The sequence below is a fragment of the Hippocampus comes genome, unplaced genomic scaffold, assembly GCF_001891065.2.
Source record: "Hippocampus comes isolate QL1 unplaced genomic scaffold, H_comes_QL1_v1.1 scaffold143, whole genome shotgun sequence".
Taxonomy (NCBI): domain Eukaryota; kingdom Metazoa; phylum Chordata; class Actinopteri; order Syngnathiformes; family Syngnathidae; genus Hippocampus; species Hippocampus comes.
The window spans coordinates 132,618-148,723 of NW_017805504.1; the positions used below are offsets into that span (position 1 = coordinate 132,618).

At 43.5% G+C, this 16,106-nt stretch overlaps 1 protein-coding gene across 5 annotated transcripts in view; it reads right to left on the reverse strand.

Moving 5' to 3' along the window:
• The window catches only part of LOC109520337 (receptor-type tyrosine-protein phosphatase delta-like), a 227,093-nt gene that overhangs the window by 113,455 nt on the left and 97,532 nt on the right, over positions 1 to 16,106 (reverse strand). For 2 of the 5 annotated variants that reach the window (XR_002169157.1, XR_002169156.1), the window contains exons 7-8: positions 14,587 to 14,630; positions 135 to 182 (exon numbers count right to left, since the gene is read on the reverse strand). The gene's annotated coding sequence lies outside the window, so the exon portion shown is untranslated. Of the gene's footprint in view, positions 1 to 134; positions 183 to 13,158; positions 13,203 to 14,586; positions 14,631 to 16,106 lie in introns of all 5 variants that reach the window. The other 3 variants (XR_002169158.1, XR_002169159.1, XR_002169160.1) reach the window with 3 other exon arrangements.

The window sequence follows — 16,106 nt, forward strand, 5'->3', positions numbered from 1 at the left end:
TTTCACAAAGTCCTCTGCCATTCAATTCCGGGCTTCTACCCGACCTCGAATGCCTTAACTAAGCTTCACTCAAAGACCATTTTGAAAGATAACCCCAGGAAATAGTGTGCATAAAGGAAAAAAAAAAAGCCTACCTTGAGGTGTTCAGTGTGAAAGTCAAGGAACATTCTCTCTGCTGAGACCTGCGACAGAGGAGGGGTTGGGGGGGGCGTCACTCATGATTAGAACACCGAGCAATTACAGAGCAGCCTTCTCTACCCTGACAGTGATTGATCAATGAGGAACTCCCGTAATAAAGACAAGGGCTGTGGGCCTCCCGGGAGCAAATTGGCAAAGGTAAGAAGTAGGGAATATGGTGTGTCCTCGTTTGCCGAGGCAAACCCAGAGGTGCTCTCGAGTATATATGTGTAGACATGATGCTGTCGTGGGGCATGGTAACTTGAGAGCAATCCTGGCTTAAACTGAAGACCAGGCATTGAATGCGGATTTTTGTTCTTTTTTCTTCCTCCTGTTACCTGAAAGGACCTCACACATTTGCCTCACGGCAGTGCACGGGACTCAAAATCAAGTGAACCCAAGTGCCACTTCAACTTGAGCCTCATTGTAAAAACACGAGCCGTCGAGGAAACGGAGGCCTTTCCTCAAGTCACTTGTCCTGTGTGACCTTCCAAAAGAAGGGACGCGATTCTATGCAGGGATTTCAAAGAACCAGGAGACTTTTACTGTCACCTAATATATATATATATATATATTTTTTTTAATGTTCCTCAATTGCTCTCGAAGTGGTTTAAACCAATGGTCTTTCATTCATTGTGGGGTTTTTCAATGATTTTTTTTCCTCCATCATTTTACGTGTAGTTTGTGATTCATCTGAAAGTAGTTCATCTTATGTTTCATTGTTCAACTTGTAGATGTTGTTGAGCACTGTTATACAGTATTTTATTGTTCTCCAGTGTAGGTTCTTTTTGTTGTTTTAAAAAAGTATTGTTCTCTGTTGATTTTCATTCTTGTGGAAGTCATTTATTTCATTGCTCCGTGTCTTTCCCGTGGCTGTGTGGGTTTTTTCCGGGTATTCCAGTTTCCTACCACATTCCAAAAACATACATGGAACACTCAAAATTGTCCCCAAGTGTGATTGTGAACACGGATGGTTGTTTGTCTGTGTGTGCCCTGCGATTGGCTGGCAACCGGTTCAGGGTGTCCCCCGCCTACTGCCCGAAGACAGCTGGGATAGGCTCCAGCATGCCCCACCACCCTTGTGAGAATAAAACGGATCAGAAAATGGATGGATGGATAGATGTTTGAGAACTTGTCATAGTTCTGGGTGTCATTTTTTTTTGAGAATCACCATCTGGTGGTAGCGATACATCTTGCGTAAGCCTGCGTCACATTAAGATAAATAGTCGTAAAGAGCTTGGTTGCCACGGAAACCATGGCGAGTGAAGCATTCAATTCGATTGTTGCGACATTGTGCGCTACCAGAAACTCCCATGTTTTGACGTTGTATCGCTTCCCTCCTTTACTATCTGGAATCCTTGTGTTCTCCAGGCAGATCTGTCAGTGGTCATCCCGTGCATTCCAAAGACAATAATACAGTTTATTTAGCCTTTACGGCTGCCAATGACCTTTTTTTTTTTCTCACCCCCCCACCTCCACCCACCCCTATTGGAGTGTCCCCTCCCCTCACCATCATCTCTCTACAACGGCGAGTGGCTGTGGCCGGGGTGAAGTTAATGATTTGCTGTGAACTGCGAGATGGGTCCTTGGGAGCGTCAACAGTTGAAAAAAGGGACCGTTTGGCTGGTGGCCTTGCTTGCTTCAGCACTTTGAGGCGCAGGTTTTAAGCGCTCGCCCTTTTCTTTCCCTGGAATTAGCCCACGGGGAGGAGGTGGGGGGGGGGGAGGCTTGAAGGAAGGCTCTGAGGGAATTGCACAGCCATTCATCACATTAATGAGTCATGTCACTTTATTTACAAAAAAAAAAAAGGGGGCTATTCCGCCCCCCCCTTTGGAAGTTATTCACAATCACGATGCGTTCTGATAATGTTGGCTGGAGTTAATTGAAAAAGGCAATACAGGAACTAATCTACAGAGGTGCAGGTAGCCAGCTGTGTCTGGCTGATTGCAACGGCGCGCTGGTTGGCTTCGGGTGCATTGTGACACAGAAGGAGCACATTTGGTTGGATTTTGGGGATGGCGAGACTCGGCGAGGCGGGTTCCAATCATTAGCACATGGGCGAGCTTTAAAGGCCAGAGGCGACTTGTTTGTTACACCTGCGCTCCCTCGCAACCAGCTGTGCCTGATGTAGGCTGGATGGCTTCGCCTGTGAGACCCCCTGACCGCCCACCCACACGTAGAAAAATTGGATTTTGGGGGGCTGATTTTCGAGGGCTCCCAAATGATTCATAAAACCCGAGTAATAAAGTTTTCTTCAAATTAAATGTTATTTTTGTTGTTGTTCATTCACGCTTTTACAAACACAACAACGGTGTCATGTCGCACAACACTTTTTAATGCCCCCCCCACCCCCACCCTTTGTCTTTTCATATGATTGCAGACTTGATTCAGGAAACGAAAACAAACTCGCTGGCATATTTCAATACGAAGGTACCCCAGTAAAGCAGAGGGGAGGAAAAGACAACACTAAAGCAAACCGTTTTTATCAATCCCACATTTTCCGCACTATAAGGCGCACTTAAAAGAATTCAATCTTCCCAAATGCCGACACGGCGCTTTATAATCCAGTGCACCTTTTACAGATATATGGTGTCACTTTTGACTTGACCTTTTAAACATGGGCATACCGTTTTAAGTTCCGTGGTGTTATGATTTTATTTTTGTTTGGATTACATTTGGTTTTGTTCTCTCATGTGCCTTTTTTGTCTCCACCTGTTTTTGTTATCCGGGTACCTTGTGTTAACCAATCAGCTCCCTCCATCCTTTGTGTCTTGTCCAGGTGTTTCTTGTTGTCTCGTCACTTTGTTTGTATTCAGTTCCCTGGGTTCTGTCAGTTTCAGTCAGATCATTGTGTCATCCTTTTTTTTTTTTTGTTGTTTGTTTGTTGCTTTTGGTTTTCATGTGATTTTTCAGGAATTTGTGCATTTGAGTTAGTGTTTCCAAAGTACTCCCGCGAGTATTTTTTTTTGTGAATGCATTTTGTTCAGTCCACCCTGCTCCTCCTGCCTCCATCCATTTTTTTGGTTTGTTTTGTTTTCAAAGCCTGTAACTTTTCCAACTTAGTGTTTTATTTACAAACATACATATTTATTTCACATTGTTTGAAGAAAATGGGGATCCTGTCGCTGAAAAACTTATGATCGGGAAAAACTCAGATCAGTTTTGAATTCCGCACCCAAAAACTAGTTTAAAAAAAAAGCTGTCAGATTGAAATCAACAAAAATTGTGTTCCCAAGTGTAATTGTCGTGCCAGAACATCATAGTGCCCCCACCACCGCCATGAATGAGGATTCCAAATCTGTGATCTGATTTAAGGCACGATAGACTGATGAATCCCACAATCGGACGAGCCACTATTTATTTACCTCGTCTAATTGGAAATGCCTGTCACGGGGCAGCAAAGCGCATCGTCTCCCCAGCTATTATCCTGCCGACTTGATCTCTCGCAGGTATTTCACAATGAGTGATGTACCGTATGTCAGTGGAGAGCTTTCAAATGGATTTAAAAAAAAAATATATATATATATGTGTATATATATACACACACACACACACACACACACACACACACACACACACACACACACACACACACACACACACACACACACACGGATGCTGGGGAGCGACACAGCCGCAGAGGGCGGCAGGTGAATCATCGTTCGGTACATTGTTTGCTCCGTCACTTGCAGAAAAGTCATCTGCTTTCAGGCCGATGTTTGACACGGCCCTCGGCGACTTTATGAATTATGCCGTCAGCCGCTTGGGCTTCCGAGCGGCGTGATTAGCAGAGCTCGCTGAACAGAAGCTGCCCCCCCCCTTTGAACCGGCCCTTGGGCTTAATTTTCAATGCCCCCCCCCCCCCAAAGGTCCTGTCATTAGCTTCTACCTTGTCTCTTAAGGCTCTTGCTACGAGGCTGTGTTGTGAAATAGAGAAAAATGATTTCGAGGAGAAATTGTGTTTTGAGGAGGTGGTCCCATTTCATGCAAATGAGCCGCTGCTCATACCGCCTCTCTTGATTGTGGTTGCCAACGTGAGAAGAGCTTTAGTGACAGTGATGAGTGAAAGCTCGAACAAAGGGGTGGTCACTAGCTTGTTTCACTTCCACTTTCTGCAATTCCTCAAGTTGTTAAGCTGATGAAAAAAAAAGGCATTTGGTGGAACAACTATTATTCGAATCCTTCCACATTTTGCAACTCTTGGAAAGGTTTGCAAATATCCGCACAAAGTGGACAACAACCGCCTTGCAACGTGTCACGCTCGTGACGCATTCTCAGGTTTCAGTGTTTTCACATGCAGAGAGAGCGAGTGAGAATGGGAGAGCATTTCACGGCTTGCTCAAGGTCCTTTTGGATGCTCCCCATCCCACATCTCCCTGCACAATTAATTTTATCTTTGGGGTATTATCAAGAGGGAGCCTGGCAAAGCAGCATGACAGGAAAACGGTCCAGAACCCCGAGGCTCAGGGTGGGGGATTAATCTGTTTGACAAGATCTCTCACAAATGATTTTGCCTTGCTCCCGTTAGATGTTTGCCACTCGTCGGCGTGTCTGAGGGGGCGAAGAAAAAGCACAGTCTCACAACATGCGAGCCACCAAGCACGGCTGATGCGCAAAGGGGAAATTGAACTGCTTGAGCACCATGGACATGAAAGATCAGCAACGTGAAGCCCAACATGGAGCGCCAATGACCGAAATTGTCTTTTTTTTTTTTTTTAAATGGGAATGGGCAGACAAAAGTCTTGACCAGCTTGAATTTGATCATCAAGCCGGGAATGTTAAAAAATAAATGATAAAACTAACTATGGCCAACAAATGGCTGGCTCTCTTTTGGATTATGGAATGCGGAAGCTGTTTAACTTGGTGGATCCCAGGAAATTCGGTTGTTACAAGCAGCTTGTGATTGATCCTGTTAATTCTACAACAAAGTGTGTCACATAATTAAGGAAATATTTTTTAAATTTAAAAGTGATGACATAATGCATGTGCATACACATACACAGACAAGCTCATGCACACATGGACACACACTACTAACTACTACTACTACTACAACTTAAATAGTTTGCAAATATTTAACGTTTATCAAGTGCGAATTTATTACCCTGGTGATTATTTTTAAATTGTGTTTTTGGTATTTTATCGAAGAAAAGGACTGTTCAAATATGAAAGCAGAAAAATTATTAAAGCATCAAAGTCACTGTTGTGCGTAAAATACAGGAAGCCAGGTGATTTGGGAGGAAAAAGAAACTAGCTAGAAAACCTTTTTTTTTTTTTTTGTGGTGGAAGAAGAGAGTCTAATCTTCCATTTGGTAGTCTCTGTGTTTACAAAAACCACAATATTCTGTGAGCCTTGAAAACGGCGTCAGAATGCTCGAAATTGACCGGCACTCAATTGGTTCTGTTTTTCCTTCAAGGAGTTGAGGGTGACAGCGTGTTAATCAAAATATTCCGCTGACCTCACCTTGTGGTGTTTTCCTCCTAAGCGAGCATTAGCAATTGCGATCGCCAACCATACCGTCAGAATAATAAATGGCCACATTATTTCCTGATAAATCTAAAAAGGGTCAGCCTCATTTCGCCAGTTTGCACTGCTATTGACACACCTAGCAGACGTTTGAAGCATTATCCGGCACGTGGAGAATTAATCAAAGTAATGATTGAATCATTTTCTCGAGCGCAATTCATTAAACATGCCAATGAACTCATCTTGAGCAGCTGTCTTTGCCTCACTGCTTAATCACTGGCGAGAATTAGCGCGGCGGCGGATGCTGAGCACGTGCGATAATCTCCGCAAAGTGCATTGTTTACAAACAGTAATTAATACCGCGCAGTGTTTTAGCGCGATCAGTGACTGCAGTGCACTTGTGGGACTCGCTGGGAGAGTTGAGTCGCTTCCGCCGCACTCGCCACGGCTTGTTAACAACTGAGACGGAGTGCTGACATTAAAGCGCCCGTGGTTTCTGTGGTTTATGGTTGTCCCAACAGGTTGACCAGAACTGCGAGAGGAAACAAACTAATTCATCTTCTGAAAACATGTGGGATGTTGAACTTAAATAATGAGAGGTTGCAGAAGTTTCTTACAGTCATATTGAAGTACGGTGGCAGAGATACTTTCATCAATGAAGTACTGCTGAACCCTTTCCTGCACCCTGCATCCTGATAACATGTCAAGAAGTCCAATGTAGTAACTGCTCTCCCTGAAAGGGTTAAACTCCTTACATAAAAAAGTCTCAAATATACTTAATCTACTCACTGCCATGGACGTCAACTCGAATCCAACCGTTGACTGCCATGGATGAATATATTTGTCAAGGAGGTTTTTCAGTGAGTCGACATGGATGAGGGTCTCGGCTGAAAATCACTCTAATGACTAACAGGTGCCTGTAGATGGCGATGTTGCATCACTTTGAATTTGAAATCCGCAAAGATTTTGAGTTGAAATGGGAAATGGGGTGCACTGACACTGCACTTTTATCTCCACCTTATGGTTCTCAAACAGATAGAGATTAGGTGGTGGATTCCGGCTTGTCACAACGATCATTGAGGAAAGAATTGGCTATTTATTGTTTTATTGTTTGAGGTGGCACAAAAACAAGAGCAAAAAAATACTACCGTCAAAGTTACCAAAACGCCAGAATTTTTTTTTTTTTTTCCTGGTGCAAAAAAAAAAAAAAAAATGTAGAGCTTTTCATTTTATCTTTCTAGGTTTAGTTATTATATTGTCACAGAACTGAATATTCTGCAGGTCGAGAAAGATCAGTCAGAAGATCAAACGACTGCAATAAGGGGAACTCTGCATTATATGTAGGAACCATTTCGATTTAAAAAAAAAAACCTTGTCTGCAAATGCTGAAAACGATTATCTTAAATAAGGCAATGGGTGGTTAATTGATGCTAACTTAGCATTTATGCTAAGTCCAGCGCATTTACATTGTTGTGTTGATTAATGTGCACCGTCCCAAGGTAATAAATAAATAAACATATTAATAACTGCGATAATGTTATCAATGCTCTCTGGTTCACCTTTATTTTTGTTCCACATTATAACTCAATCAATCAATCAAACAATCAAAATCTGACCCGGGTTGCTCTCTCCACTGTATTTACATTTTTTGGGGGGAGGAAATAACTGCATGCTAACCACTTATGCTTGTGGTGTGAATGATCCAAGGGCGTTAGCCGAAGCGAACGCACCCATGCGGCTTTTCCACAATTGGCTAATTCAAGCCGTGGCGTTCACGGTCATCGAATCCTGACATAGAAGGCATCTATTTTGGGTGACATCTGTCACCAGGCAACAGAGCGCGATATAGCATTAATATAACAGTAATTACATATCTGCATAAGTGGTTCCTCTGTCATTAGATTGTGGGGTGGGGGTGAGTCTGCATTTTAAAAAAAAGGGAATATTAGCATATTCATAATAGCTTTAATATCTTACACAGAATTTAATATTTCTGGGCAGTGAAGCAACTTTTTCCTTTTGGTCTGAACAAGATACACTAGTTCCAAAGTCACATATGAGTTCAATGTGTTCCGTGACCATGCTTGCAACTCAAAACACTTGTATATCATATCATTCTTTTCCTCTTGGAATGAATGTAAATCCAATTTAAAAAATACGTAATGTATATTTTAATGAGGGAAAAAAAAGCACCCCATAAAATTTTACTTCAAACGTACACAGTAATGGCATCAGTTAATAAAAAAATAAACGAAACTAAATGTCCTAAAATATCAATTGAATGCTGCATTTTCTGTTGTGTCTACAATTGCCACCTGGTGGCAGTATAAGACTGCTACATGAATATAATGTTCATTGAAGCGTTATGAATCCAACTTGAGCTCCAAGCAGTCCTTTGCCTTGTCGCAGAAGCCAAACGTACTGTGACCTCGTCTTCAAATGGAATTCTAAATCTCTCAACTCTTGTCTGAGCTCACCAGTGCGGCAGTAATATTAGTAATATTCCTTTTTCTACACAGGGAATATGATGCATGAGTTGTGTTATATTGTTAGCCAACACGTTGCTGAACAATCGGTGTTCATTCCTTGCTTAAAACATTAAAGCATTGGAACTGGAGACAAAACCAGGGGAGAAGAGGCAGTAAAACAGGCCAAAATCCAAATGTAAGGGAGGGCAAAAGACCAGTTGCCGATGATTTGCAGTTTAACCAAATGTGAAAAGACCAGAATATTGCGAGCATAAGGCTCAGAATGTAGGCATTGGTAAATGGATATTTTTCTTGGCGCACCTCTGATGATCTCTCACAGAACACCAATGTGCCACGACACAGTCGTTTGGGATCACTGATCAAAGACAACTTTGGATCAAAACACACAACGAATGCCACCAGGTGGGATTATGGATAGGCACCCAAAGACAATCAGGTTGCAAGAAAACAGTATAAATGATGTATGGTTTTTGGGTTTTTTTTGTAGTTGTCATCAGTTTTTCGCCTTTCCGGTATAATTGGCTGCAAATTGAGCCCATTCACACGAGTGTTATCCAAATCCATTTGAGTCGCTTTTAATGAGATTTTTAAAGGTCGACTCCAGGTGTTGAAAGAGGTTCATGCACCTTTCAGCTCACGTATTACAATAACACTTGCTTCGCGTGAAATGGCTTCCACCTCTGATCGTTCCTCTGATCCATCATTCGCAAGAGCTCGACGTATTTTGAGAACAGAAAAGAACTTAAAAGGTTAATATCCGGCAGGCATTACAATTCGATAGCTGCTGCGGCGGCACATCCTTTTTGCTTTTTCTTTGGCGATCGTTTCTGTGCACACCTTCACACAGTCATGGCGCTGTCTCGCTCACTCCCCTCCCTTCAGTGTACAAGCGGCGGCAGAGTCATCCATCCAGACCCGCAGACCATGAAATTAGGTTAAGACGTAAGGCTGTGAATGACACAGGTGCGGATACAAATGAGAACATCCGAATGAAAAAGCACAGCTCCGAGACAGCTGATTCGCCTGTCGTTCCAGGCCCCTCGGAATCACATTTCACAGCTTCTCGTCATTTTATTAAGCCCACTTTTACCTGTTGTTTATTAGGAGTCAGGCTAAGGCATTAGCATGCGAGCGTTATAGTTCAGAATCCAATTGGGGATGCTAAAGTCCCTGACGCTTCTCTTGTAATTAAATCAAATAGGCAGTCTCGACTGTCAAGATCGTAGTCTCCTAAATAAACTGCACAAAATTATTTGTCCTCTTTTCCCTCTTGAGTCTAGACAGAAATGTTCTCGACCAGCTCACGCAAGTGACCGTTGCAGATGTCTTCTGCTGGTGGTTAATTTTCAGGTTATTGTGTACAATATGGGAGTGCCACAAGGCTCCATCATAGATCCACTGTCTGTATATACATATGTCTGTGTGTGCACTACAGACAGAGGTGTGCTGGCCATCAGGAATTTCAAGAAAATGTTTTGATTTCCCCGAATGGCTTGGTCTATTTCCAGGCCCGTCAAACTGTGTGACCCCCTGCCCCCAAATAATTTTCACAGTGTGATGTCCACCGTATGAAGCCGAACCGTATGTTAGGTGTGTGTGTGTGTGTGTGTGTGTGTGTGTGTGTGTGTGTGTGAGAGAGTCTCTCTCTCTCTCTCTCTCTCTCTCTCTCTCTCTCTCCATATATATTCTCACACACACACACACACACACACACACACACACACACACACGCTTCCTCATAAAAGTCAGACTTTTCCACAAAAAAAAAATTACTGCATCCAAAAGTAGTACATCTGTGATATGTTTATTATGCTTTATATGTATACATCATGTGTTTATATTTTTATTGAATTTAATCTCTTATATTTTTACTTTTTTTTTTTTTAGTTTTTGCTATGTGTATGTCTTGAATTATTTTTGCTTGATTACTATTAATTCCACCATGAGCTAGTCAACGATGAAGATTTCCGAAAAGGAAATCTTGATTCTAAAGAAAATCTAATGATTAATTAGCCTTGTTTCCATTCATTGCAAGAGTCGGATTAGAATGTGCACAGATTCTTCGCCTTATCAAAGATCACATACTTGTTTAATTGGTTTGTGTGATTGAATTCGAACGGACTTGAATTCTTCAGTTGGGCTTTTTTACATGCATACTCATTCAGAGAATGTTTTTGACACGTTATTCGTGAGGGCTAGTTCTTATTATCCGAGCAGACCATCGCTGTTATTCCAGCAGGTGATGCAACAACAGTCGTTTTGTCCGCCTATCTTGTCGGCTGTGTTTGTTCCAGACGCACAAGCTCACCGCACTTCACCCGCATTTAACAGCTGTTATTATGTGTCTGCCAAAATGCAATCGACTTTTTTTTTTTTTCCTCGACTTGACACCCAGGCACTCTTTGGCCACTTACTTCGACTGTAATGCGCAAAAGGGAGAAAAAAAAATGTGTGGTTGCCGCCTCACTGGCTGTCTTTTACAGTTGTTTACTGCGCAATGCGCCAGCCGCGGTTCTTTGTACTGGCTCGAGGAAAATGGACACTTTTGACATTTCACAGCGGGAATGCTTGCAACCCGATCATTCACACTTTGATGTGTGACGAGAATCTACAGCCCGCTGTTCACTTTCTGCTCAGACTGCTTCCATTCGACTTGAACTAAAAAATCCAAAGAGCTATTTGTTTGGTTGAGTTTATTATACATTTTGTGCTATCTTTTCCCTTCACAGATTGACCGCCATTCGCCAACAAACCGGTCTTAGCGTGGTCAAAGCAGCAGAATTTCAATTAACTGTTCGTATCATGATATACTACTACTACTACTCTATCTATACCAGTGATGTATAGTGCCCTGCAGAACAATGAAAGGCTTGTCCACTAGATGGCGGTGCAACTTACAGATTTGTGTGGAACGAAGCAGGCCCATTTGTTGCTGAACTTAACCCTTAATTCCTAAATATGACTAAATATATATTAATCATATATAAACCACGTTACATTTAACGCCAAAGGGTTTGCAGTCTGGGACAAAAAAAAAGTATAGTGCCCTGCAGAACAATGAAAGGCTTGTCCACTAGATGGCGGTGCAACTTACAGATTTGTGTGGAACGAAGCAGGCCCATTTGTTGCTGAACTTAACCCTTAATTCCTAAATATGACTAAATATATATTAATCATATATAAACCACGTTACATTTAACGCCAAAGGGTTTGCAGTCTGGGACAAAAAAAAAAGTAGCGGGTTATTATCCAGAAATAATGGAATATGCTATTGGCTTTATTTGTTGTAGAACAATCCTTTATGAAATCAGTCAGCTTTCCATTGTGCTTCATGAATAGACTATACAGTAAGTGTCCCCCAAACCGTGTCAACATGAGCTTCATTTTAGCACCAGCAGGCTTTTAAATATGACCAATATTGTGCATATTGTGCACTTCATATGCTGAGCAGTTTCATATCCGGTGGGAGTAGGTAATGACACTGCTCGTCTTTTGAGTTTATGCAAAGCGTTTGCCTATTTTGCTTCAGCGGGCGCTCACTGGCGGCAGCCATGGCAAATATTAAATGTGTCCATGGAGTGAGACACACGCACACAAGCACACACACACGGAAAACTACCTCGCCTGCAGTGCACTCAGGGAAAAAGTGCATTGATCTGCCAAAGTGAGCAGGCATTTCACACGCAGCATCTTTTGTCCACTAGCTGTCCCTGAATGAGAATTGCTCATTTCACCTGGTTGAGTTGCCTTTTAGTCACATGGCCATCGGACCCACTTCCCGCTCTTTGTGCTGCGCGAAAGGATAATTTTGCCCAGTCGGCCTCTCTGCTCTCCTCTGCCAAGGACGCGTCCACTATCATAAAAATTTGGCATCCATTATCGAGCCAGACATCACGAACTGTTGAATCCCCAACAGTTTGGGCCTTCCAAGCATTCCATGTGTCCGCAAGTTCTATTGCCGTGTGCCCAACAGATGCTGTGAGTATTTACGGCATTCGTGGCCAACAAGGAGCATAAAAACGGTTGCATTCAATCGTGCAGGGATTCGCAACATGTTTTAGAGTCACTGGCTCAGTCCAGTTCAGTTTCACAGTTAAACATTTTTATTTTTACTTTTACTTTTTGCGCTCACACTCAAACCTAGGGACACTTTTGAGTGTTCAATCAGCCTGCCATGCGTGTTTTTGGAATGTGGGAGGAAACCGGAGTACCCGGAGAAAACCCACGCAGGCCCGGGGAGAACATGCAAACTCCACACAGGAAAGCCGGAGCCGGAATCGAACTCACGATCTCTGCACTGCGAGGTTGACGGGCTAACCACTGGACCACCGGGCCGCCCGCAAGGTCATTCCGAACTTGACAAAAAGAATAGCGTTCAAGAATAAGGTGTTGTGACGAACGTGATGAATGTGCATGAGGAGTTGAGTTTTGGTACTTGAAGAACTACGTTTTGAAATCAATGAATCATCTTTTGGTTCATTTCGAGCTCAATCAAAACAATTACGATTGATTATTTTTCTCTAATTTTCCAGCTGTGGTTAGCAGGACGGTGAACAAATCGTCTCTGAGCCCTCGTGCCAAGTTTCACCCGGGTAGAAGCAGCGAGCAGCCCAAATCCCCTCATGATATTTGCCGGCATCATCCGTCACGTGTTCTCCAATGCGTTTCTCCCGCTCGATCTCGCCGCTCATAGACCGTCCCGCCGCCTATTTTGCCAACGCCGTTGCTCCATGACAGTCTCATCACGCTCTATCAATCAGGCTCGCCGGGCCCCGCGCAGTCCCAGTCTGGTCCCATCAGTGCCAGTTACTCTCCCGCTCCCCTTTCAGTCACTTTGCTAGATGTCGTCGAGCCTCTCCGCCCCTCCCCACTGCCGACCCCCTCCTCTCCCGCTCGAGTTGTAGTCCAGACTCGACTCGATTGATTTGATATCACTTGACATTTTTCACTTGGCCCCTTCACACGGAACCCTTAAAAAAAGGCGAGGTGATGCGCGGCACGAAATTGAAGCGAAGGCGTCCTTACCTGCCGCAGGCCTCATGTCGCGGCGGACGTCTCGGGGAAGAGAACTGCGTAAACAAGAGAGACAGACGGGAAGAGCGTGATTGGGGATGAATGGCTTCATCAGCGCGTGGAGTTACCTGCGCAAAAGCGCCCACCACGCACTTGATCACGTTCTGCTTTGACACAGAGGCGATGCGGCAAACTACATAATGGCAAAAGTCTCCTCCCAGCAGTTCGACTTTTATTGACTTGCTTTGGGTGATTACATTTTTTTTTTCCTTTCCTCGGGCCATTTTCTAGAACTCATCTTGTAATAAGTGATTAGCAGAAACTCCCAACAAAAATGGACACATTTGCTGCGGATGCAAAAGCATTGATTGAATAGAGTATAAACATGTCGGTTTTGTTTTTAATCCACACTGAAATGAACAAGGAGCATAAAAACGGTTGCATTCAATCGTGCAGGGATTCGCAACATGTTTTAGAGTCACTGGCTCAGTCCAGTTCAGTTTCACAGTTAAACATTTTTATTTTTACTTTTACTTTTTGCGCTCACACTCAAACCTAGGGACAATTTTGAGTGTTCAATCAGCCTGCCATGCGTGTTTTTGGAATGTGGGAGGAAACCGGAGTACCCGGAGAAAACCCACGCAGGCCCGGGGAGAACATGCAAACTCCACACAGGAAAGCCGGAGCCGGAATCGAACTCACGATCTCTGCACTGCGAGGTTGACGGGCTAACCACTGGACCACCGGGCCGCCCGCAAGGTCATTCCGAACTTGACAAAAAGAATAGTGTTCAAGAATAAGGTGTTGTGACGAACGTGATGAATGTGCATGAGGAGTTGAGTTTTGGTACTTGAAGAACTACGTTTTGAAATCAATGAATCATCTTTTGGTTCATTTCGAGCTCAATCAAAACAATTACGATTGATTATTTTTCTCTAATTTTCCAGCTGTGGTTAGCAGGACGGTGAACAAATCGTCTCTGAGCCCTCGTGCCAAGTTTCACCCGGGTAGAAGCAGCGAGCAGCCCAAATCCCATCATGATATTTGCCGGCATCATCCGTCACGTGTTCTCCAATGCGTTTCTCCCGCTCGATCTCGCCGCTCATAGACCGTCCCGCCGCCTATTTTGCCAACGCCGTTGCTCCATGACAGTCTCATCACGCTCTATCAATCAGGCTCGCCGGGCCCCGCGCAGTCCCAGTCTGGTCCCATCAGTGCCAGTTACTCTCCCGCTCCCCTTTCAGTCACTTTGCTAGATGTCGTCGAGCCTCTCCGCCCCTCCCCACTGCCGACCCCCTCCTCTCCCGCTCGAGTTGTAGTCCAGACTCGACTCGATTGATTTGATATCACTTGACATTTTTCACTTGGCCCCTTCACACGGAACCCTTAAAAAAAGGCGAGGTGATGCGCGGCACGAAATTGAAGCGAAGGCGTCCTTACCTGCCGCAGGCCTCATGTCGCGGCGGACGTCTCGGGAAAGAGAACTGCGTAAACAAGAGAGACAGACGGGAAGAGCGTGATTGGGGATGAATGGCTTCATCAGCGCGTGGAGTTACCTGCGCAAAAGCGCCCACCACGCACTTGATCACGTTCTGCTTTGACACAGAGGCGATGCGGCAAACTACATAATGGCAAAAGTCTCCTCCCAGCAGTTCGACTTTTATTGACTTGCTTTGGGTGATTACATTTTTTTTTTCCTTTCCTCGGGCCATTTTCTAGAACTCATCTTGTAATAAGTGATTAGCAGAAACTCCCAACAAAAATGGACACATTTGCTGCGGATGCAAAAGCATTGATTGAATAGAGTATAAACATGTCGGTTTTGTTTTTAATCCACACTGAAATGAGTTTTTTTTTTTTTAAAACAGCGGCGTCAAATGAGACGATTATGAACGTGGAGATTTTAGTATTCCGGGGCCAAAGTGTTAATTCCGAGTCAATTTTCTGTGTGAATGTCATCTGCAGATGGAAAGCCGTGTAGAAAAAGGAAACGCAAGCATGCGGAATATTAAGTTCCACGCGACGATGCTCCCACACCAACAGCAAGCAAACGTTAAAGAAGTTGTGATGCGATTTTTGTCACTGTTTTTTTTCTTTTTTTAATCATTTAAAGCTCACGTAGCTCAACCTGTTTTGAGGATGTTGCGACAAGATGTAAAATACAAAAAGGAACGCCCAGAAAAATAGCGAATGAACAGACTGTCGTTTCACTTGTCGCCGATCCGTGTATGTGGCACATGCAGCGGACAGATGCCCCAAAAGGAATGCGTCAACTACTTCACCAAACATTCGAGCATGTGCTGCTTCTCAGAAGCTGAGGCTGATCCGCACTAAAAGTGTAGCTGGTTTCGCTTTTGGGTTTCTCCACAGGGCAAAGTGGTGGATCTTCACCAAGGCTAGCTGCCAAGTCGTGGAGTAACTCCGCATGAGGGTGGTGAGCATATCAAATAGCTGCACTGTGAGTTAGCATGGTCAGAGTTTGAAGGTTTGGGCTTCTACTGTGTGATTATTTTAAGAATGCATTAATCTGTTGATTATTTTGTTGATTGATTGATGAATTGCGATTTTTAAAAAGCAGTTTAATTTTCATCTTTTTATTCAATAATATGACATGATTTCCAAATATGTCCCCAAATTTGACGACAATGCTGATAGTTGTTTTCCAAAGGAAGATGTTTTATTTTGGTTGAACACAACAAAAGATAATCAGTGCGCTTTCACCGAGGACTACAGAAATTGGATACTTACAGTTGAGAAGATGACATTTTAAGCATTCGGACAATTTTTGGTCAAAAACGGTCATTAAAAGATTAATCGATGATCAAAAACAATTCCAGATTAATTTAGTTGTTGATCGATTAATCGATTAATCATTGCACCTCGATTGACCACCAAGACTACAGACAGAATATAGAGCGTGCTTTGGGGCAGCTTTCAGAAAGCGGGCGGAGGGAGGGTGG